This window comes from Microcaecilia unicolor, chromosome 3, assembly GCF_901765095.1.
Source record: "Microcaecilia unicolor chromosome 3, aMicUni1.1, whole genome shotgun sequence".
NCBI lineage: Eukaryota > Metazoa > Chordata > Amphibia > Gymnophiona > Siphonopidae > Microcaecilia > Microcaecilia unicolor.
This window is the reverse complement of record NC_044033.1, coordinates 106,603,092-106,626,146: the sequence shown is the minus strand read 5'-3', so window position 1 is coordinate 106,626,146 and position 23,055 is coordinate 106,603,092.

Here is a 23,055-nt window from a genome sequence, read left to right as displayed (position 1 = left end):
TCCTCTCTTCTAACACCCTAATGTTTGCTCCGACCTGGCATTATTTTGTGCAGCGGTATGGCAGTTTTGTTTCAGGCACTCTTTTCTGAGTATGGGGGAGGAATACGAAATGACCTCATTAACATGAGCTTAACTACATTAGCATGCTACTTGCGTTGTTCGTCTTGTGCTCAACTATAACAAATAACTAAACCTCATGGATGATGATGTCACAGCTGGGCTGCAACACACGCTCACTCATACTATCTTGGGGTTATCCAGACAGCTTGTTGCCACTTTACCCCTCTACCTAATTCCTGGAGTATTCCTGTCAATGTTGGTACCATTTTATCCCCTCTCAAGGTGCCTGGTGTTCTCCTGCCTATTTGGTGCTGTTTTGCCTTCTTCCATTCCCTTGGGGGTGTTCATTATGTTCTTTGTGCCCTTCTGATAGTAGTTTTTCCTACTTATAAAAGTTTACAGGGACAGATAATTATATATACTATGTAGGACAAATTGCAATTCGTACTGTGTCTCAAAAAGCATGTTCTCTTGGTACTGGGGTGCATAAATGTATCTATAACAAGGTCATAGCTACACACCGAGCACCTTCCACAAATACTATGCCCAGTAGGGGAAAATTCTTCAATCTCAGGGCCCGTTTTACCAAGCTGTGGCAAAAGGGGGCCAGTGTTGGCATCAGCGCGTGTTTTACACATGCGCCGAGGCCCCCTTTTACCGCAGCTGGTAATAGGGAAGTCTTGCTTTCCTACAGGAAATGGCTGTGTGGCAAGTAAAGCACTTGCCATGTGGCCATTTTGGAAGGGAGTCCTTACCGCCTCCCATTGAGGTGGCGGTAAGGGCTCCCGCTTTAATCTAATGGTAACTGGGCAGTGCCCGGCACTGCCCGATTACTGCCGGGTACACTCCAGCACTACAAAAATACATTTTTGTAGTGCCGGAAATGATGGCATGCTAGGGGTGGGAAGTACCCCTGGGCTGCTTTGGTAGCCTGGTGGTACTTCCTGTATAGTGAGCAGTAAGCCCGTGTTGGGCTTACCGCCATTAGTAAAATGAGCTCTCAATTTCTGGTACAGTAGATGGAACAAGTGCCTCTCTTAAATTCTTACTCCTTGAATATGCTATTACTGGTTTCATGTTCTTGAAACAAGTGTGTGTCTCCAGTATGTGCCAATTCCTTAAAATGATCCTATGGAAATCTTTTGAATTTTGAGAAAAACAAAGTGTGCAGACAATATCTAGCTTGCATTGGACATCTTTCTGTATTAACAAAGACCGTCTATCCTGGGTTCTTGTTTTGACTAGACCTTTATTGATACAGTCTTCTGGATATCCTCTACTCTTACACCGCTGTAACACCGTCTGGGCTTGTACTTCAAAATTTTCAAATTTGGTGCATAGATGGCATAGACGGAGATACTGAAAATATGGCAAATTATTCTTCAAACCACGATTGTGAAAGCTATCAAAATGTAAATATGTATTCTTATCGGTAGATTTCCTGTAGAGCTTCGTGATGAACTGATATTCTGTTTTGGTGATAAGTATGTCCAAAAAAGAAATCTGTTGATGATCAAACTGTATCTTGAAATGTAGGTTCTTATTGCAGGTATTAAGCCAGTTATAGAACTCATTAAGTCTTGTTTCCCTCCTTTCCATAGGAGAAAAATGTCTTCAATGTATCTCTTATAAAATGCCACTTCAGTTTTATATGGATGATCTTTCAAGAACTTATCTTCAAAGTCAGCTACATACAGATTTTCCACATCAGGAACCATTACTGATCCCTTAGCCGTCCCATGAATTTGTTGATAAAATGTTATTTGAAATGAAAAATAATTGCAAGTAAGTGCAAATGTGGTAAAAGTACTGATGAGAAAATTCGGAATACAACAAAGTATTTGCCTATCTCTGAGTGTTTTTTTCAATAATAATAAGTGCTTCTAATTGTAGTATGTTTTTGTGTAAAGCGTCAATGTCAAAAGTAATAAGTATTATATTGCTCAAATCTCCTTTGAATTCTTCTAAATGTGTAATGATACGAGATGAGTCTCTCATGTAGGATGGAATCTGCGGAACATAGGGTGCAAAAAATAATATACAAATTACAACAGAGGCTCCAAAATAGATCCGTTGCCAGAGACAATGGGGCGTCCAGGTGTATTGGTGATGGATTTGTGTATCTTTGGTAGAGTATAAAAAGTAGGCACCACTGGATGTTGAATAAGGAGAAAATCTATCTCTCTTGTTGCCAAATATCCTGCACCATGTGCTGGATGGATAACCTACTACTACTACTAACTACTAACTAGCATTTCTAAAGCGCTACTAGGGTTACGCAGCGCTGTACAATTTAAACATATAACCTCATTGATTCCTTCCTTTAAACGTGAAGTTGGATCTTCATCTAAGTGAATGTAATATTCTGTATCCAGTAATTGCCTCAAAACTTTGTTCGCAAAATCTCTCCTGTCCTGTATGATGATACCGCCCCCTTTGTCCGCTGGTTTAATTACTATACCCCCTGTTTGCAGTGCAATAATGCCGACACTTTGAATGACCTGTGTCAGCATTAACGCACAGCTTAGTAAACAGGGGGCTATCTGTATTCTTAGAGAGCATCTTCATTTTTTCATATCCTAATTTGGTCAGATTATGAAAGCTTTTCTTTGGTTTCAGCTTTTCTATCTCTTCTATGTCCTTCAAAACACATAAAAAGTAGAGATGATGGGAACCAGCGTCCCAGGAGGAATCCACTTAGAGCACTTCTTCAAAATAGATGTATCTGGGATAGAATCTTGCTCAGAGAAAAAATGCATAATTTTCAGCTTCCTATCAAAATGGAAGAGGTCCACATGTGTTTGTAAGGGGTCACAACACGGTATTGGCACAAAAGATAATCCTTTACGTAATAAACTGAGTTGGGAGTTGGTGAGGTGGTAACTGGAAATATTGATCACTGGAATTTCCTCTATAGTTTCTACCAAATTCTCTGTTGGTAGCCTCCTCTGCCTCTGCCTCTCTATCTTCTTCTGGTGGGGTAATAGGTTCTGTAATTTTGAACTCTCTGTTCCAGTTCTTGATAACTGCGGTACTGATTGGATGGAAGACGGAACTGGAATGTTTGTGGGCGAGGTTGCACTGGGAGAATTTAATCTAAACAACACAAATACCCCACACTGAATAGTAAGAAAAGCACTTTTTCTTACCATTCATTGTGTGGTATTTGTGTTGTTTATATTCAGGACTATGAATTTTTGCCTCCACCACCACTTGCTTTTTTGTTTTGGGTATTTTATCTAACACATCTTCAGCACATACTTCTTTTGGAGAAGTAATAGGACTGGTGAGAGGTGATCTAAAAGCTCTCCTGCTTTACTACAAATCCTTTTCCTACTTCTATTGTCTGATGTAGTAGGTAAAGGATGTGCATTGTCATTAAACGTTCTTTGAGTATTGTCTTGATTATCAATTGGTTGATAATACACTGAAACCTTCTGCTCAGTGTGGTGCTGCAGCTAGGAAAGTGAATAGAATGTTGGGTATTATTAGGAAAGGTATGGAAAACAGGTGTGAGGATGTTATAATGCCGTTATATCACTCCATGGTGCGACCGCACCTTGAGTATTGTGTTCAATTCTGGTCGCCGCATTTCAAGAAAGATATAGTGGAACTGGAAAAGGTGCAGCGAAGGGCAACTAAAATGATAGCGGAGATGGTACGACTTCCCTATGAAAGACTAAGGAGGCTAGGGCTATTCAGCTTGGAGAAGAGACGGCTGAGGGGAGACATGATAGAGGTATATAAAATAATGAGTGGAGTGGAACAGGTGGATGTGAAGCGTCTGTTCACGCTTTCCAAAAATACTAGGACTAGGGGGCATGCGATGAAACTACAGTGCAGTAAATTTAAAACAAATCTGAGAAAATGTTTCTTCACCCAATGCATAATTAACTCTGGAATTCGTTGCCGGAGAACGTGGTGAAGGCGGTTAGCTTGACAGAGTTTAACAAGGGGTTAGACGGTTTCCTAAAGGACAAGTCCATAAACCACTAATTCCAGGAATAACATGTATAGAATATTTGTACGTTTGGGAAGCTTGCCAGGTGCCCTTGGCCTGGATTGGCCGCTGTCGTGGACAGGATGCTGGGCTCAATAGACCCTTGGTCTTTTCCCAGTGTGGCATTACTTATGTACTTATGGTATTCTTGGTCTAGAAATGGAGCGTACAGGTTTATTGTTTTATGATACATTTTAGGTTTTGACCAAGGGTAAATAGAATCCCTCTTGTAGTCACTTTTATCTCTCTGAAACTTACTCATTTTTACTCTTTTAATATCCTTCTTGAAATTAGAAAGGCGTTTATTTACATTTACAATGACTGTATCAAAATTACTATCCTTTTTCTTAAGAGTGTCTAATGTTTCCTCAACCAGAGGCTTAAGTACTTTATTTTTCCTCTTAGAAGTTTCTACTATCAATATCATTAAATCTAGTGTACATTTATTCAAAATCAATCACAATAAAGCTTGTATATATAAACAGCAAACTTTTTGCAGACCTCAGTGTGCGGATCGAATGGCTGTTACACTCTGATGCCATGTCGAATCGCCCAATGTCGTCACGGGTTCTTATTAATTTTTTTTTGAAAGATACAAAACACCGAATAATAACACACCTAAAGGATAAAGGATATTTTTCAAATCTGAATTAAAATTTCCTACCACAAATGTCAATTAAAATGAATAATCAAATGAAAACAAGTCTACACCCACTCAAATATGCAGACTAAATAAAAACTACATTAAAAATGAATTGGTTTAAAGCAAATTAATAGGCATAAGAGGGTACATAATTATAGGCTGAATTAACTTACCCCCCTGTTTACAAAGCCACGCTAGCAGCTGGCAGTGTGGTAATGCCGACACAGCCCATTCACTTGAATGGGCTGTGTCGGCAATGCCACGTGACTTTGTAAATAGGGGCCTTAGTTTTCTCTTTTGGAGTCACATTCAAGTTGATTTATAACTTTTTTTCATCCATGGTCTGAGTGGAACAATCTGCCACTGCGACTCTGGTGTGAGACCAGCGGATCAGCATTTCAGAAACAGCTCAGAGACTTTTTTTTTGTTTAAGGCTTTTCATTGTTCTGATTGATTGATTGATTGATTGATGTATTTGTAATATGTTTAACTTTATCCATATGTATTTGATTGTTGTTTATCTTATGGATGTTTTTATTGTAATCCGCCCCGGATAAGGGTGGACTAGAATAATAAATCATATATATTGTTATCACCACCTGTTATTCTTTTCTTGATAGTACTTCTTTCTGCTCAATTGGTTAGCAATTTGGTCCCACTTTTGTGTTTGTTTTGTTTGCTAACAGCATATATTATGTTTATTTCATCATAAGAAACTTTTTATGTATGACACATCAGGTAGTTAATTCATCCTGCAATTATGTTCCCTCTTACGCCTATTAGTTTGTTTTAAACCAATTCATTCTTAATTTAGTTTTTATTTTAGTCTGCATATTTGAATGGGTGTAGACTTGTTTTCCTTTGATTATTCATTTTAATTGACATTTGTGATAGGAAATTTTAATTCAAATTTTTTTTGTACTTAAGAGTTCTTTATTTCTATTTTCATTTATACAACTTATAATTATATGTTATATTTTTATATACTGATCATGCTATGCCTTGATTCCTCTCGCAATGTATAATGGGTACATATACGTTCCTTTGACTGTGTCATCTTTAATCATCTGATTTGTTTTATTTTTGTTGTCATTGTCATTTTTAGACTCGTGTAGCAGGCCTTTGTGGCCGAAACACGGCTTCTGTCGAGTCATTGGGTGTTTTAATAAACTTCTTGCAATGAACATCATCTATCTTACAACCTTCACTGTTTTTGATGTAACTAGACCAGAAGTCATTTAGCCTTCCTGTGATATTTTTAGTATATGGAATGTGTTTTATTTGAATGTCAAAGATGGTATTTTTAAACAATTTCATGCAAACTTGTAACTGTTCTGATTTTTTGTAATTTAAATTTTTGAAAATGTTTTCATACAATCAGCTCAAGTACAATCAGCTCAAGCAATCAGCTCAAGTACAATTATAGTAAAAATACCCTAAGGGGCAAAGTTATCAATGTGGGTTACCGTTAAGATGTGTTATTTTCCCATCAACTTGTGCTATTTTAGCACTGGTCCCATTTTATGCAATGAGACTTAGGGCCCTGTTTACTAAGGCACGCCAGTGTTTTTAGTGCACACTAAAATTTAGCATGTGCTAACGCTAGAAACACCCATATATTACTATCAGTGTCTCTAGCATTAGCACGCGCTAAAAATGATAGCGCGCCTACAATTCGGCTTAGTAAACAGGGCCCTTAGTTACTAATAACTGAGGTTAATAATAAAATAACCTTTCTTAATGGTAGCCCATGTTGATAACTCCCCCCCCCCCCCAATTACATAACAATTTACAGCAACTGCTCCTTCTAGTTTTTATTTCCTCATTTCATTGTGGTCTCCCATTTAAGAGTTAAACATTCCAGTGATCATGTCAAATGTAATTGCAGAATATGTCAGTGCAATTTCTGTGCAGAGCGAAGCAGAGGGACCACGTTATCCCTCTGTTTCTGAGATTGCACTGGCTTCCATTTTTATTATTTTTATTAGTTTTAAGTGTAACATCCATCCAAATGCATTACAAAGTACAAAGTAACTGCCATTCCATAAGAAGAACCATAAGATATCAAACATATAACTACAATACTGTTATAGATCATAAAATCGAATTAAGTATACAACAGGTATACAAAAATGGAAGAGGCATAAAAATAAATGATAATTTGGAGGGAAAAATAAACAAAGGACAGAGGGGAAAATGAAGAAATGGAAGAAAGGGGAAAAGGGGATCTGATGGTTGTGCTCAGATGACTACCTATCAGTATTTGATTCCAAATATTGCTGCAGGGTTAACCAAACTTTGTTATTAGACATCTGGAAGTGACCAGTGTAGGCTGTACAATATTTATGAATTAGTATAACATTATTCCACCAAAAATGAATGTTGAGTTTTGAATTATTCTTCCAATTGGATAAAATATATTTGAGTTATTGCTACCAATGTGTCAAAAGGTTTAGAATCATACCCATCCAAAAAATGATCCAACTTTATTGAACCAAATATTATCTTTGCAGTGGTTAGAATTTCAGTAAAGTTGAATATGGATGAGATAATTTGCCATACTTTGGTCCAAAAACGATTAGTATCATAGCATTCAAAGAATAAGTGGAGAAGAGTTCCCTTTTGCCCATTACATGACCAACAGGAATTATCCTTCGACAAACCAGTCACCTTCATTTTTTGAGGAGTCCATAAGACCCTATGATGGAGAAAAAAAAGTGATTGAAGGAAGGTTGAGGAAGCAATGGGTTTGCTTGTTTTAGCCCAAAAAGTATTCCATTGATGATCAACCGATTGCACTGGCTTCCAAACAAGTTCAATTTAAAATTCTTGCCTTGACTTTTAAAGCCTTACTTTTTTTCATTTTCATTTATTAATATTTATTTCCCACAAAAATCCAAATATTCTGCTCTATGTGGCTTACAACAAATCATAGAAACATAACAACAAAGGCAAGATAAAGCTAATCAAAGAAGAGCAGAGTTACCTATTGACATAAGTCAAAGAATATTTCAGTTCTCAATTCCCAAATTAATTTTCATCCATAAGAAGAAACTTCTTGAAAAGAAAGGTCTAACATCTTCCGGAACTGCATATAATAGGATACAGAGGGGCCTTTTTTTCAAAACACTTAAGGGGCCTTTTACTAAGCCATGGTAGCATTTTTAGCTTGTAGAAATCAGCTGTTGGTAAACAGCTGAGACGCCCATAATATTCTTATGAGTGTTTTGGCATTTACCGCCAGATGATTTCTACTGTGAGCTAAAAACGCTACAGCGGCTTAGTAAAAGACCCCTTTAGACTTACAAAGTTAAGATAGGGGCTCATTTTCAAATCACTTAGATTTGTAAGTCCTCTTATTGCCCCCTATATATTTCTGTTTTAACTTGTAAATCGCTTACATTTGGCTGTGTTCTAGATTGGTGAGCAGGTAAATTGCAAAATAAACAAACATTAAAGTAGCTCCTCCACCTTTACCCCTTGCGTCATGACACCTTTCATTAATTAAGACCAGCTGCTCTGCAAGGCAGTCATTAATTAAATCTCCCATTATTACTGGGCCTGATGTTCAGCTGGTGCAGCAACCATATGATGTTAAATGTTAGTGCAGCCGTTAAATATATATATACGTATGTTCAGCACTGCTATATGTATAAGCAGTGGCGCTGAATACATGTATAATACCGGTGCTAACATTTACGCATACATTACACATGTAAATGTTTAAAATATTAGCATATATTTATATATATATGTGCACTTATGTGCATATATGGAAGCATACTGCCTAAATGCAATTCTGCAAACACCCACATAACTTATATACCCCCAAATTCTATAAAAATCACTAAAACCTGCGTGCACAAATTTGGGCATATGCCCAATTTGTGCGTGCAAGCTAATTAGCACTGATAACTGGCTGAACAAGCAACTATTGACACTAATTATATTTAATTGGAATAGCCGCACCTAAATTTTACACGTGAGTTCAACAAGGGGGTGCGGAAATTGGAGGGTCATGAGTGAAATGGGGGTGTTCCTAAAATTAATGTGCCTAGTGGACATAGGAAGAGCTGGAGGAAAGGTAAGGGGACCTCCAGCAGCAAAGAAAGAAAGAAAGAAAGAAAGAAAGAAAGAAAGAAAGAAAGAAAGAAAGAAAGAAAGAAAGAAAGAAAGAAAACTTGTGAGCAGACTCCCAGGAGATGGACCAAGGTGGGCTGAAAACCCTGGGGATCTGGCCCTAAAGAGAAGGTCCATAAGGAATGAGAGGGAAGGACAACAGAGAGAGAGCATCAGGTCAGGCTGAAAACCCCAGGGCTAGGTCCCTGAAGGAAAGGATCTCTAAAGATCAAAGAAGGTACTTACCTTGAAATTGTGTTGATGAAGCAAAGAACTGTTGTAGAATCCAGTGTGAATTAAGAACTGGAGGATATGAATTAAGAACTGGACTAACAGCTGGGGGTGGAGGACAGGACTATAAAGTGAGAGTGAAAATAAAAGTCCTGTCCAAGGGGAGGTGGCTGTTCTAAACTGAGACTCAGGTCCCCAATAAAGTGGGCTCAGTCAAAGACTGTTTGATGAACTGTTTGCTGAAAGAATTCTCTGCTTGCATGATTAAGGAATATTAAGAGAAGTATAATTTGCCTAAGGAGTGGCTAATTTGCATATTTGGTGAATCCTGACGGTACAATGTTGTGTCCCCCAGAAGAAGCACTATGACGGTGTGCCACAAACATACCGAAACTGCAACCTGTTTCTACAGGAAATGTGAAAAGGAGGGGGTCAGGAACAGGATGGATGATAACTGAGGAACAGTCACCCTGAGCGGAAAGGAGGACCCCTATGCCTAAGTCTGAAGGCATTAGCATCTATAGCTACAAGCTGTTTCTAGAATCTTTCTTAGAAACAAACCTTTTGTGATGCTTCTGTGAACATCTTGAGTGAGTTCAGTGGTTTTGATTGAAGGGCAGAAGTCTCAGATTGACTGAGGCCTCTGCAGATTGTTTCAGGAACACTTCCACTGATCTGTGGGAGGAGGCATTACAAGTGCACCTTTGGTTGGAGTGAATCTACACAAGGTACTCATCGCACAGGCTATCGTCAAGTTTACGGTGAACTGGAGAACTTCTACCAAGGCTTTGACTGTTTGAGGTGGTCAGATCCCAAACGTAATCTCCAGTGTGGGAGGAGATTGGATGGAGAGGACCCTTGGCTACAAGGGGATCATCACAATAGTTATAAAATAAGGGGGAAATGTGCCTAATTTAGGTGCAAAGATTTGCACCATGTTTCAGTTGGGGCAAATGACGTCTAAAGTTAAGCACGACTCCTGGTCTTAAGCGCTATTCTATAAACCTCACCTAACTTTAAGTGCGGCTTATAGAATAGTGTTTTTTTCAGTGCCATATATAGAATTCACCCCATAGTGCATGCTTAAAAGGGGGGCAAGCACAGTGGCAGAGCTTGGGTGCAATAAAGGCGGGACTCCCACTTATGAACTTAACTTACAGAAAACTGTAAGTTATGAGAGTCTTTGCCAGGGCTTGTCTTAGGTATGGGCAACAGGGGTGGTTGCACAGGGCCTCGTGCTCCTAGGGGGCTCTGCGCCAGCCTCAACATGTCCCTCTCTCTCTCCTCCTCACCTGAAATCTAGTGTCTCTCCCTCCCTCACGGATCCGCTAAAGTTGCTTACTCCTCTTCCTTGTCCCGGCTGCGATTAAGACACACTGCTGTGGCTGGCATCAGGGCCTTCTCTCTGCCAATCCTGCCCATGTGGAAACAGGCAGTTACCTCAACTGGAAGGCGCCAAGGCAGGACAGGCAGAGGGAAGTCCCCGATGCCAGCCACAGCAGTGTCTTAATCGCAGCCAGAGTCGGGGAAAGGGATCAAGCAACTTTAGCAGATCTGGGAGCAAGGGAGAGACCCTGGATTTTAGATGAGGAGAAGCAAAGGAGAAATATATTGGACCCGTTAAGGGGTGGGGGAGAGGAGAAGGGAGAAATATGTTGGACCCATTGGAGGAGGGAGAAGGAGGTGGATATATGCTGGACTATGTGAGTGGGGGAGGACTGCTAGAAGGAGATGTGTTAAACCCAGGGGGCACTAGAGAGAGATAGACATGTGCTGGGCTGGGGAGGAGGGGGCTGGACGGAGATGGACATGTGCTGGGCTCGAAAGGGAGCTGGAGGGAATCTTCATTAGAGCTCAAGCACCTGCGATAGAATGTAACCAGCTTGGAGAAGAAAGTCAATGATCTTGAAAATCATTCCTGCAAGAACAGCTTGAGACTGGTTGGACTGCCGGAATCAGTGCTGGAAGCAGCTGTGTGTTTTTTTGGAAGCTTGGTTCCCAAGAATTTTACAACACCAAAGCATGACTGGTTCCATTTAGAAATGACCGTGCACATAGATTGGTGCCCAAAAGATCGCCCACAGAGCGCCCTGGGGTTGTGATCTTTAAACACCTCCATAATCACAAAGTGGAGATATTGGCTGCATTCAGAAGCGGCAAAATTTTGGAATATGACGGATATAAGATCTTGTGCTTTCAAGACTACTCAACTAAAGTCTTGCTACAGAGGAAACAGTTTGCTCCTTTGTGCAGCTGCTTACAGTAATTACAAGTGCATTTTAGTTTACTATATCCAGTCAAATTGCATGTACTCCATAATGGTGTCCCGCAGTTTTATGACACAGTAGCTGCTGCTCAAGCCTTGGTGGAACAATTAGAATGAGATAAGCCCAGTACATCTACATGAGGCTCTTTTGGATCTGTCTCCAAGATCAGGGCCTTCTGTAGCTTTTCTTGAATTGAGTGTGGGGGAGGGGGGTATATACCATGTTTTGAACCTTTCATTTGCAGTTTCATTGATATATAATTGCAGAAATGTGTTAAAGTTGTTTGCTTGATTGGGGAATATTTTTAGAGCTATGGCATGACTCCAGTGTATTTATTTATTTATTACATTTGTACCCCGTGCTTTCCCACACAGTGCAGGCTCAATGCGGCTTACATAGTAATTTGCTATACAAAGTTATAGAATAGAAATTTCAAAAACAGTAGTGAAACAATGTAAAGTTGGGCTTGGTAGTGTATGATAAGTTGAGCTTGATAATATATGACTAGGAAAAGAGAGGTTAGACAAGATAGGCTAGTATGATTTGGGAGAAAAGGGGTAAGGAGGGATAAAAGTAAGGAGAGATGGAGTAGAGAAGGATGGGAGGTCAGTATCTAAGTCAGAACAGAATTGGGAGTGGAGGTTGGTAAGATTATGTTGGGGCATTAGGGTAGGCTTGCTTAAAAAGATGAGCTTTCAGCATTTTTCTAAAGGGTAAGTAGTCGTTTATTAATCGGATTGGTCTGGGTAGAGCGTTCCAAAGCTGGCTACCCAAAAAGGAGAAACTGGATGTGTAAAAGAGGCACTAGTTATTATTTCTGTTTTATTGGCTGGGCAGGCTGGGTACTTACATAATTATACTTACTCATCTTTATTATGAGGTATGCATATGGGGGCATGGTAGTCAAGCACCTTAAGGTGCTTATTTGGACAGGGGAGGGGGACAGTGAAGTTGATACTGCAATGGATGTTTCACTGCAATTTAATATGGGGAAAGCCAGAGAGGGTATAGGCAGGGGTTCCAAGCATAGCTGTCTTAGAGCGCTTATTGTATCCATGTTTACTGTGCTGTCTGCTGTTACGTAATGCCTTTTTACGCAGTGCTCTGGAATGTGGGAGGTATCTTGTCACCTATCAAGTGTCAAAAAAATACAGCTTGCATTGAATCAAAATAAGATAATGATAGACCTCCTACACAGCTAGATGATAAATAACATCAAAAATTGTGTCGCTGGTGGGTGGGTGGTTACTTTGAATCTCCTGCTTGATACAAGAAGACTGGAGTTATTATTTTAATTAGGAAGGACAACCAGTTTGTCATACGTAAAAGTCATTCACAATGATACAGGTAGATTTCGGATTGTACATTTAACTATTGAGCACCAACCCTTGCCTCTCTGCAATTTGTATACACTGAATTGCTATAGTAAGACTTTTCATAGGCAAAATTATTCAACACCTTCAGAGTTTTGAGGGGATTCTCTATTTAGTGGGAGGAGATTTCAATGAAGTGGGAGATCCAACATTAGACAGATCTCATGGGAAATCAAGTGGATCTTACCAAGTCTCTAGGGCTGTTCCACTGATGTGTGAAGCTCTGGATATGGTGGATGTGTGGCGCACTTTACATCCAGTGGATCGAGATTATACTCATTTGTCTCGAGCACACTCCACTATGTCCAGGATCGATTACATTTTCAGTATCAGACTATGCTATGGTACACACTCAACTGGAGTTGTCAGAGGTCCTGCCAAAATCTTTTCAGTGGAAGTTTCCTATATGTTTTTTATGGGGATAGGAAATTTCTAGATTTTCTCTTGCAAAAATGGCAGATGCTTAAGGAAGCGAATGCTGCTCATGCGGATAATCCGGTATTATATTGGGATACTACTAAGAAGAAATCATAGCTTATGCTAGTCTTCAAAAGAAGGCTAGGGAGAGAGAATTACTTCATCTGGAAAAAGAGGTTACATGACTGAAGTGCCACTATGGGACAAGCCACAGTGTTCAGGTCAACACTCAGTTTTTAGAATTGCAACAAACCTTAAATGAGCTGATACACCAAAATACAAGTAAAATCACTCATTTATTTTAAATATCAATTATACAAACATGCTAACAAGAGTGGTAGACTGTAGGCACGCTTAGCCCATCCTCACAGGGTCCATTTAAAATAGATGCCTTGTACTTCTCCACCGGGGATATAGAGAATATAGATATTATAATTAATCATATTATGAAGGACTATTATGATCAGTTATATTCACTACAAGATTCTTCACCATTGGAAAGTTCTATGTATATGTCTGGTTTGGACCTTCTGAGGTTGGATCCAGCAAGTGTAACCATGCTGAATACCCCTTTTGGGGAGGAAGAGGTATCCTGGGCTATACAGAGGTGCCCACTTGGAAAGGCTTCTGGACCTGATTGTTATAGAGGGGAATTTTATAGGATGGTGAGAACTGAGATTGTTCCCCCACTGACATCCATGTTCAATTCCATAATGGAGGCAAGACAATTGCCTGAGTCATTATGGCTAGCCCAAATAATTGTTCTGCTAAAATCAGGTTGTGACTTGGAGAAACTGGAGTCCTATAGGCCAATTTCAATGCTTAATTTTGAAGCCAAATTATTTGCCAAAGTCTTAGCAAATCGTCTGTTCCGCATTCTCCCAGACATGATAGGGGATTCTCAAATGGGTTTTGTGCAAGGCCATGATATCACTAAGAACGTGCAGAAGGTTATTGCCTCTTTGGAGTTGGCATATGGTCAGTTCACCCTCTCCATGCTAATAAGTTTTGATGCTGAGAAGGCTTTTGTTCAGGTGGTGTGGGATTTTCTGTTTGGGGTTTTAGATGCATATGGGATATGTGGATTTTTCCAAGATGCAATCCACACTTTAAATATTTTTCTTCAGGCTCAGGTGTGGGTGAATTGATTGCTTTCTCCCCCCTTCTCTATACATCGTGGTACCAGGCAGGGCTGCCCATTATCACCCGTATTGTTTGTTCTTACCTTGGACCCCTTGATTCGAGACATTCAGAGGAATCCTGACATACAAGGCCTTATGTTAGGCACGGATACTTTCAAAATAGCAGCCTTTGCTGACTTGCTGGCTCATGTTAAATCCACCTGCTTCAGTTGCTGCGATCTTAGAATGTATCACCGAGTATAGGGAATTTTTCAGGCTTTATGCTAAATCTGTAGAAATCAGAGGCCATGCAAAGGAAAGAGATATGTGGATTAGGATAGCGTGGACCATTCCCACTGAAGTGTGTGTGTGGGGAGACAGTTCTTTCCACTATCTTGGGGTGTTGTTGTCTACAGAGACACAGGATATCTATCATTTGAATGTAGACAGGCTTGAAAAATGGACCATTTACCTTTATCACTAATGGATAGGATTAATCTCTTTAAAATGGTGATTTTTCCTCATCGGCTTTATGTCTTGAGGAAAGATTTACAGTTAAATAGACTGTGTAGGAAGATTTTTTGGGGTGGGAAGAAATAAAAAATGCATATGTAGTATCTTTATGATATTGGTCACAGGGAGGTCTTGGTTTACCCTGTCTTAAATGATATAATCAGGCCTGTTTATTGAGGCATCTTCGAGACTGGATATTTGTGTCTGATCAATTTACACCAGTACAATGAAAGCAGGCATTGTTTGCCCTGTGGCTTTTAAGTTTTCTTATGGAGGCCTGAGCTAGGAGTTTGCCAATGACTTGTTGCAACAGTATTCTGCTGCAATCAACGAACAGTGTCTGGAGAGAGCTTTTGCATTTTTGGAACCAGAATCCTAATGTTAGTGATTTGTTACCATGTAGGGGCAATGCTGATTTTGTGCCAGGAATGGAGTCTGGACTCTTTAGGAAATGGTCAGACTTAGGCATCACTTTGCTTGAATGTCTCCATAATGAGGATGACAGATTCCTAGAATTAAGGCAAAGACTTTTTTTTATTTAACTCAGAAAGATTATTTTGCTTATCTGCAGTTGCATCACTTCTATGCCAGTTTAGGTCAGGCAGCCTTAAAAACAGGTTTATCTCGGAAGCTTAGAAAATTTTTAGAAGATGTTTTTGGACTTGTCTCAGTGTCTGGGTTACATAAGGCTTTAGTCTCTCTTCTCCCTCCACTGGAGTATGGTTCTCTCAAGGAAGCATGGAGCAGAGATCTTGGGTATGACTTAGAGGGGGTAGACTTTCCTAAGTTGATAACGGCTATCCCGAAGCAGGTTTTTTGTGCCAAACTCCAACAGTGTCAATACTGCATACTTCATAGAGCATATATATCACAGCTACAAGCCTCAAAAGCGGGGTGGGTGCCTATTGAAATTTTATCAAAGCATCGTCAGTGATTTTCTTCTTTATTTTCACTAATTGTGAGGTGTAGCTAGTTATGTTTTGCCTTCCTTCTTCTCCTGTTTCCTTTAATGTTCTTCTTTCTTTCTTCATCTTGTTCCTCTAATCATTTTCTCCTCCTCTTCCTCTCTTAGGCGCAGTTCAACACATCGCCTATGAGCTGCAGCCAACTTCCAGCCAAGTGACCCCTCACCAGTGGCGTACCAAGGGCAGGGCGGTGGGGACGATCCGCCCTGGGTGCATGCTGCAGGGGAGGAGTGCAGGGAGCAGCCACTCAGCTGTCGGCTCCGCCAGTTTCCTGCTCCCTCTGATGTTACTTCCTGTTCCGGGGCAGAGGGAGCAGGGAAACAGCGGAGCCAACAGCCGCAAGGCTGCTCCCAGCACCCCAGGAGATAAGAGCAGGGGGGGGGGGGGGTTGGAGATGATGCAGCGGGGGAGGGGGATAATTCTGTGCCGGGGGACACTGCACCCGTGGGGGTGCGCAGAGGCGATCCACCCCGAATGGCAGCTGACCAAGGAACACTACTGCCCCTCTCTGCAAAATCCAGGCACCCTCCTTCAGCACTGGCTGTCTACCAGCAGAGTAAGGATACCTCACAGGACTTCCCCCCACCTACAGACCCTTTACTGAAGGATCTGTCAAACCTACTTGGATCCTGGCTGCCTACCAGTAGGGTAGAGAGTGAAAAGAGTTGTTAACCCCATCCATATTAGGGATCATCTACCTCTCCATTACATTACACCCTGAGAACATCTCCTTTGGACAGGTCAGCATACCTTTCCTTTAGGATATCAGATGGTACGCAAAGGTATCAGGCACATCTCTAGCTCAGTGGCATAGCCCATTTTGGACTCAGGCCTACCCAGCAGTGGCCCATCCTTGCTGTGGCTGGTGGGTATCCCACGTTCTGCCTGCTAAAGATTCACAGTATCTCTCCCTGCACTCTCCCACTGGTGATCTGGCATCTCTCCCCTCCTCCCCCCCCCCCCCCCCCCCCCCGATACCTTTTAAAAACTTCTCTTCACTTCCAGAGGTTGCTGGAAGCAAACAGCAGGTCACACACACCTCTCATGCCAGCCCCGAGCCTTTCCTTTGATGCAGTCCCACCTGTATGGAAACAAGAAGTTGCATCAGAGGGAAAGCTCTGAGACCATCACAAACAGCATGTGTGAGTCACTATTTGCTACTGGCAACTGCCAAAAGTGAAGAGAAGTTTTTTTTAAAGGTTCGCCATGGGAGTGGTGGTGGGGGGGGAGGGGACGGGAGATGTTAACAGACTGGGAGAGATGTCAGATCACTAACAGGGGAGGGAAAGGAGAGATGCAGGACTGTAGGTGGGGTTGGAAGGTGGAGGATGGGAGAGGAGAGAAAAGTTCATGCGCACCCACCATGGGCTTCTCTAAACAGCTGTGTGAGCATGTGAAAATAAAGATAATCCTCCTCTTACAAAGCAGGGGAAGGGTTTAAAAAATCTCTAAACAATTCCAGATGGCAATCTCAACTGTCAGAAATATTATTCAAGTTTTAACGGTTTTATTCAGGATCAAAAGAAACATATAGCATACTGCTGAACAATAACACAAGGCAAAATTAACAGTCAATTACTTGACAACACAGAAACAAAAATATATAACAATAAACAAAGCACCATACAGCACGAGACAAAAGAAACCTATGATCCCAATTTTTGTGAACAGCCCACTACCACTCATCCTGGTAATCCTGATCCTTTGAGAATACAACTACGACAGTCCGATGTCTGGACTCTTATGACTCCAGGACATCTTATTGAGATGAGCATGCCCAAGATTCCCTAAACTCTCCCCATCCCCATCCTCCCCCCCCCCACCCACCCAGGCAGAAGACCCCCAAGACAGCCTGTTGTAGGTAATAACCAAATCATGATATGCTCTGGAATTTATTCAGTACCACATTTCTGGCCTTGTGTGAGATAGTGTGTAGAAGCAATTTCAAACAGACAAAAAACCCTTTTGCCTTCTGTGGGTAGCATGTGCAGCCTGTGACTTCCATAACATTAAGGCATGTAGTCTGTTTCTCCAATACTAAAAAGAAGTACACACTTCTTCCCTAATGCATTGGCCAGGGGTGGCCCGACCATTAGGCCACTCGAGGCGGGGGCCTCAGGCGGCACTCTTCAGGAATGGCATATGGAATGGCATATCAGGGAGCAGCATCTCCCCCGCGGCATTTTACGTCATCATGTTACAAACCTGGCAGCGGCAGCGATTCCCATATGCTGCCCTACCGCTGCGGTACCCGCCTCTTCCCTTTACTGCAGCCACCTGTCTGATGTAACTTCCTGTTTCATAAGAGGCTCAGGGCAGCTGCAGTAAAGGGAAGAGGTGAGTGCGGGCAGCAGGGTAGCGTATGGGAATCGCTGCCGCTGCAGGGTTTGGAACATGATGAGGAAAACGCTACCAGAGGAGACGGCATGTTGGCCCGGGGGAGGGGCGGTATGTTAGATCCTCCTCAGGCGGCATTTTGCCTTGGGCCGGCCCTAGCATAGACTTTGCTAAGAAATAAACGGGAAGCTTTATCAAGAATCCCATAAGCTTCCCATTTAGCCAATAGAACTCCCTTCCAAGAAACGACTATAGGGTTCTTTATTCAGACTGCGAGAGGGAGCCCGACTAACTCCTGTGGTCAGTGGTCAGCCCAGATATTCAATGCTGGGCTGTTTCTGGTGACCGGCACTGAATCTTTGGTTTATTTTTAGCTGGTTTAAAGTTAAATACTAGATAAAGGTATACCAGCTATTTAAGCAGATCAATATGGCTGCTTACATAGCCAGCTATGCATTAAAATTCAGGGATATCTGGCTGTATTACGTGATATAGCCTGTTATCTCCTAAGCACTAACCGGGAATACTCAGTGAGGAGTTATTCCCTGCTGAATATCTCTGGATAGTCGGTTAAGTGCCATTCAACTGGCCAGGTGCCGAACGTGATTGAACCTATGGGCATGATGGATAGCAGTGTTCTGGAGTGACTGGAGCAGGGGTAGACTGACAGTGATCTAGACACCCAGGCAGTAAGGGTCATTGGGCCCCCCCAGCTGCTGACCACCACCCACAACCACTGCGCTGCCGCCACCCCCCACCACTGTCCCCTTCTCACACACTCTTTCCTGCCCACTACTGCTATTTTGCCAGGCACCACCATGTTTTCAAAATGGGTGCCAAGACTCCCGGCACCCATGGGTCTCGGCAATCTCATGAGACTGCCGCAGGGAGTCTCAGCAGTCATTTTTAAAACACGGCGGTGCTGGGCAGAATAGCAGCAGCGGGCAGGAAAGAGTGTTGCTCTTTCCTGCCCCCCACAGAGGCCACTAGACCACCAGGGCCCTTCAAGGTGGGACTGGGAAGGGCCCACTGAGACTTTGGGAGCTGTAGTGTGCGGCAGCGGCAGCAGGGGGGGAGAGAATCTCTGAGCCCCTTTGAGCTTCTGGGCCCTCAGGCACTGCCCGGTTACCCGAAATGTGTAAGATTAAACAACTAATTCCCAAATTAACAACATTACAGTAATCCAATCATGAGATCAGGAGGGATAGAATAAGCGAATGAAAAGGGATATGATCAAAAATACTTACTGACAGAATGGAGTTGACGCAAGTGAAGAAACCTGACTCACACATAGCAGTACAAAAGTCCAAAGTGCACTGCAAGTTCTGAAAAGGTTCATATATTCCCTCTATTTAGAAATGCAAAGGATGCATTGAACTCAGTGGGATCTGAGGAGAGATTTTTGTTCCAGCAGCTCCACGTCATTCTTCCCTAGTTCAAGGGTTCTCTTGTCATTATCCCATGCTGTTTTCTGTTACCAGCTTTAGATCACCTTACCTCAGTTAAACTGTAGCTCCATAGTATGAGTCATCCCAACATGCAGAGCTCAGACATACATATACAAAATAAAACTTGAGACAAACAACTCTCCATGTAAATGTAAAAGAATAGAGTTCATTTGATTTGCAATATAGTCTACAGTGACATTTAAAAAGTGTTTGCTGCAGAGTGACCCTAAATCATTTCATTTGTAGCTGACTTATCTCCTCATGGGCAATAAAGCAGCCAATGAACGGTGAAATCTACTTTAAAATGTCTAAATTGAGAAGCTAATTATATTGACCCCCATAAACCAAAGTTAATTAAAAATGGCAAACTATTCATATTTTGTAACTTTTTCATTTGGCAAGGAAAATACAAAGACACAGCACAAAACTGAAATCAGTCTAAAGGAATAATACCTTTAATCTTGTGTGGGTCATGAGCACAAATAAGGTTATGAAACAGGGGTTATCTGTGGTGCATGCAAAGCCATAGGCAGAGATTTATTATGAGGCCTTATTTGCAAAAATACTTGCATACGTATGGGGACTCATTTGTCCCATGCAATAGGGGAAGCCAATACACCACTAACATCAGCTCCTTCTTTGGTGCAGGTCAGAGGGAAGTGCAGAGTGGCCTCTTCTGACACCTGGGGCAGTGGTTCCCAACTGTTTCATGTCATGGCAAACCTAGCACCTTCCCTTCCTATCCCTTCTTCCTCACTTGACCCTCTGGTAGGTCCATTCTATGCTGAAGTTGCCCCTTGTGCAACTCATCCATTAGCATACTCTGCCCCACCATCACCACCACCAATGAGAGGAGACAATGGGCTGGGAACAATTTGTGAACCTTCCATGTTTGTGCCCTGTATGGCTCCACCACTTGCAGAGCCCTCGGTATGGTACTACCCTCTAGCACCACTTTTCCTTTCTTTCCAGTCTCCCTGGCATCAGCACCAACTTTCTTTTCTTCCCATGGTCAGCATCACCTTCCTGTCCTGCCTACTCTCTGGCAGTAGCACCTTTTCTTCCTTCCTACTCCTAGCATCAGTTATTTCCCTTACCTCCCCCACCCCTCCTGGTATCACCACATTCCCTCCCTTCTCCTTGTTAGTAGCAGGAATCAGTTTTTCTACTGCTGTTGCTGCTGCAACTTCGTGAATCCTGTGTCTGCTATGAACGCAGGCAATTGGTGGCTTGCTTATTTAGGAAGGCTAAAGCAGAGGTTCAGTGTGAGGGGGGGGGGGGGGGGGGAGACAGGGGACACTGGGCTGTACAGACTGTCTTCCTTCACCCTCCTCCCATCCAGGGAACTACTCTTTAATTAATTATCTATCAGATAATAAAATAGTTTCCAAACTGTACTGTCTCTGGCTTGATTTTTCTGGTTCACTTTTTTTTTTGCATTCTTGCTCTTTTCTCTTTTCCATATTTGTTTTCTGTCCCACTTTGATGCCATCATTCCTTTTTCTTTTATATTTTAGTTTGGTCTCTTCCTTTTTATTTATTTTGTTCAGCAACAGATACTTTCTCTTCTTTCAGTCCCCTTCTGCTTTCTTTCTTTTTACTCTTCATTCTTGTCGTCTCTTCCTATTCATCCTCATCATCTCTTCTCTCCTTTCACTATTCCTCCTCTCCTTTCTCCTCCTAGTCCAAGGTCTTCTCCTTCTCCATTTCCTGCCATCCCTGGTCTTCTCTCTCTCCACCATCCCTGTTCTCCACCTTTGTTCTCCTCCATCTTACTCTCTCCCTACTCTTGCTTCCTCTTCTCTCTCCATTCGGATTCTCTCTTCTCCCCCAACATGCTTGCATGTCCCCTTCTCCCTTAGCTTTTGCTGTCTCTTCTTTGTTCCCTTTTTTACACTATCTTCCTTCTCTGCACTCTCTCACACTCACACTTACGTCCCCTTCTTGATTTCTTATGTCACATAGACACAATTTCCTGCTTTCTCCTGTCTTCTCCCCTCCCTACTCATAATCTCTCCTCACTCTTACACAGAACTCCTTACTTTCTCCCTCCATGCTCCCTTTTCTCCCTCATTCATTCCCTTGATTTTTACTACTACTACTTATCATTTCTATAGCGCTACTAGACGTACGCAGTGCTGGACACTTGAATATGAAGAGACAGTCTCTGCTCGACAGAGCTGACAATCTAATTAGGACAGACAAACAGGACAAACAAAGAGATAAGGGAATAATAAAGTGAGGATGATAAAATAAGTTCTGAACAAGTGAACAAGGGTTAGGAGTTAAAAGCAGATTCAAAAAGGTGGGCTTTTAGCTTAGATTTGAAGACGGCCAGAGATGGAACTTGACGTACCGGCTCAGGAAGTCTATTCCAGGCATATGGTGCAGCAAGATAAAAGGAACCAAGTCTGGAGTTAGCAGTGGAGGAGAAGGATGCAGATAAGAGAGATTTACCCAGTGAACGGAGTTCGAGGGGAGGAATGTAGGAAGAGATGAGAGTGGAGAGGTACTGAGGAGCTGCAGAGTGAATGAACTTATAGGTCAATAAGAGGAGTTTGAACTGTATGCTTTTTTCTTCTGTCTTTCCATATATAGTTCTCCCCCCCTGCCCCCCCCACCACCACACACAGTCTTTTGCTTTCTTCTCCGTGTCCCCATCCTCACTTCCCCTCTTGCTTTCCTCTCTGTTTTCTTGTACACAACACTCTTTTGCAGTCACCATCTCTCCTCCACCCCAGATACACAAAATATTCTGTTTTCTTCCAACCCCACCCCCACCCCCTCAGTCATAGAATCCAGCTCTGTGTGTGCCGTGGATACTTGAGCACTCCCCAATATTGAGCAAACTTCTTGATTGTGTCCAGGGAGGAATGATTTCCAATAAATTTAGCACCCCCAATTGTTTTGAAACGTTGGCTCCTGTGCCTTCAGTCACTGCAATAGCTGGACAATGTGTTGCCCCATGTCTTGCTGCTGATTGGTCCTGGCCAACAAAATGAACCAATCATAGGCAGAAAGCAGGGAATTAGCAGCTGCAGCAAACAGGAGCTGCTTCTGGCCTAGGTTTCTGCCTTAGTCTCAGTCCTAATGCCTTCCCTGTTGTCTGTGGATAGTTGGAGTGCTATATGATCCAGCTCTTCCTTGGGTTTCCCTGCCTGGATTTTGGGAATACTTCCTCAAGTCTCTTACACCAAGAGTGGAGGAGTAGCCTAATGGTCACTGCAGTGGGTTGAGAACCAGGGGGTTAATTCCCACTGTAGCCCCTTGTGATCCTGGGAAAGTCATGTAACCCTCCAATGCCCCAGGTACAAAAACAGATTGTGAACCCATTAGGTGTTCTATAAAGGTCACCAAAAATTAGGCGCCAAAATTTAGGCACGGTTCCGATTTATGTGTACAATTTAATTGAATAATAAGCTAATTAGTGCCAATAATTGGCTTAACAAGCAATTATTGGCACTAATCAGGTTAAATTGGGTGTTAGATGCGTAAAGTTAGGCATGGGATACACACCTAAAATGTATGCAAGGCCCAAAAAAGGAAGCCTGGAAAGGGGAC